The sequence below is a fragment of the Mandrillus leucophaeus genome, unplaced genomic scaffold (genome assembly GCF_000951045.1).
Source record: "Mandrillus leucophaeus isolate KB7577 unplaced genomic scaffold, Mleu.le_1.0 Scaffold330, whole genome shotgun sequence".
Lineage (NCBI taxonomy): Eukaryota > Metazoa > Chordata > Mammalia > Primates > Cercopithecidae > Mandrillus > Mandrillus leucophaeus.
In genome coordinates this window covers 800,505-802,796 of record NW_012103477.1, presented here as the reverse complement: position 1 = coordinate 802,796, position 2,292 = coordinate 800,505, and the positions used below count along the sequence as shown (strand labels likewise).

Sequence of the window (2,292 nt, the reverse complement as noted above, 5' to 3'; positions counted from 1 at the left end):
CTCCGACGCGAACGCCTCTGCTCGCAAGGCGGTGAGCGCAGATCCCACGGGGCCCTCGGTCGGGGGTCAAGGCTGCCTCCGTTTCCATCCCGGACCCGACAATGGGCCGGAAAAAGACTTGGCACGACTGCGCGGCGGAGTTCACCGACCTGGTGGTGTAGCAGCCCCTGACTGAGCACAGTGACTCTGGGGACACGTCTGTGGTGGAGACCCTTTCCTGCACGGTCTGCGAGCTGCCTATGCGCGTGCCCAGGGACCGCATCCCGGAGCACCTGTCCTCGGGCAGGCACTACAGGAACCGCAGACTCATCCGCAGCACGGCCTGCGGACGCCCATTCTCGTGTAAGTGTCAGTGCCAACGCTAGTATTTCAGGAGACATCCCAGCGGGCTGCCGGCTATTTTAGGATTCTCTGCCCTGCAAAAGTTTCCGAAGTATGTGGACAGGCCGCCTGATGACACTACGTTTACGGATCTGCTAGTGGCTTGCCCACTTGGGGAGTAACCCTGTGAAGTCTTGCAGTTTGATTAAAGTGTGCGTGGCCACCCGAATGCTGCCTTATCACAAGCCAGATACATACTGGTCTGCAGGGTGACTCCCCACTTTTGATCCTCTGAGATGATTGTGGACTGGGTGCTGTGAGTCCTACCACTTTGTTTAAATGAATGTGTCTTTTGTCCAGCTCGGCCGCCTCGGCTCTCACTGCCACCGGCCTTCACGCACACCCTCGCCACCAGCCTTTGCCCCGTCAGCCTCAGCCCCAGCTCATTCTCTCAGGCAGTCCCAGCATTGGCATGGTACCTCCTCCCGCCGTGGGCCGCACGTCTCTGCTCCCTGTCAACCCTACTGCCATCAGCATCACCACAAGCGACTTGCCTGCCCAGGAGGATGCAACACCATCTCCCTTCACCGGCCACCTTTCAGTGTTTTCTGCTTTCCAAGTAAAGACACCAGCAGTGCCCTCAGAGCGGACCAGCCAGAGATTTTCCGAAGCCTCCCATAGGCTGCTCCGTGGAGGAGGCCTGAGATGCTGTCATGACTTTGGAGCCAGGGTGGCCGACCACCTTGGCCTGGCCATCTTTGGGGTTTGGGAGCCCAGCACTGCTGCCGAGTGTGGTGGATGAGAACGGCTGCTGCTTGCTGTACGTGGTGGAGGACCAGCTGTGTGGCGTGGAGCGAGCCTTCAGAGCTGAGCATTTGGCCAACACCAGAGTGGTTCGGGAACAGGATGCGGACATTGTCCTCAACGACCAGCGGTGCGGTTTCAGTTGTCAGCAGAGGTTCACTGAACACCTGCTGTGTGCCGGGCACCGTCCTGGGGGCTGGAGAAATGGCTCTGAATGCTGCAAAGCCCCCATCCTTGTGCTGCTGAATTGGGTGCAGAGGCAGCTGAGTAGATCTCAATACATCAGTAGCAATAAACTCTGTGGAGAGAACTCACGCCGTCGGGAGAGGGAGGCTGGTGGGAGCGCTGTTTTAGGTGAGATGGCTGGGGAAGACTCTGAGGAGGGGGCATTGGAGCAGGGACCTAGGTGGGTCAGTGAGATGGCCATGGGGGTATCTGGGGATGGGCACACTCTACAAAGAGGACACTGAGTCTTCTCCAGGCCTTGATGTAGCCGAGTGGCCGTACCGGCAGGAATGGAGTGAACTCAGGGTGAGGGCTGGGCAACAAGGTCGGAGGCTCAAGGAGCCTGGGGGCGACCCAGAGGCTTTGAAAGCCACCAGGGGTTGGTTTGGTTTGAGCTCACACTCAGGGGGCGGAGGAGAAGGACTCAGGGACACCAGTGAGGGGTATTGTGGGGCCAATGAGGCATGCTGGGCTTGGACCAGGGCAGCAGTGTGGCTGGATTTGGGATATTTTGAATGTACAACCTTTGCGATGGGGTCCTGGCTTCCTCCCTTCACTCGAGCAGCTGGGTGTGACGTGTCCACCCTGTTCAGGAGCAGTGTCTCCAGCAGCTGGAGCAACATCTGTACTTGCTGCCCACAGGGTGTAGACGGGCTCCAGGGCAGCCACCCAGCCCTGGGGTCAGGTGCAGCCCTTGTGTTCAGGCCTGGGCTGGGCACTGCCTGGTGTTTCGCAGAGCTGGCCAGTGCTGCTCACAGGACAGGCCTGGCTCACCTTTGGCATGTCCAGGTTTGGACATGCTCTTAATAGCGTAGTAAGGGGAGAGTTTGACCCCAGCTTGTTAATGTACGTGGAGGGCTCTGAACGTATCAGCTGGGCAGTGTTGTATCTCAGCAAAGCCCATTGTCACTGCAGAAGAATGTTCGTGAATGTTATCGCTTT

At 58.6% G+C, this 2,292-nt stretch overlaps 1 pseudogene across 1 annotated transcript in view; it reads left to right on the top strand.

Annotated features, from left to right (window-relative positions):
* The first annotated feature begins 629 nt into the window (after window positions 1-629).
* LOC105545489 overlaps window positions 630-2,292 on the top strand; it is a 28,442-nt pseudogene continuing 26,779 nt past the window's right edge. The window contains exon 1 of the transcript XR_001006933.1: window positions 630-1,255. The product of XR_001006933.1 is annotated as an uncharacterized LOC105545489 (transcript). The remainder of the gene's footprint in view (window positions 1,256-2,292) is intronic.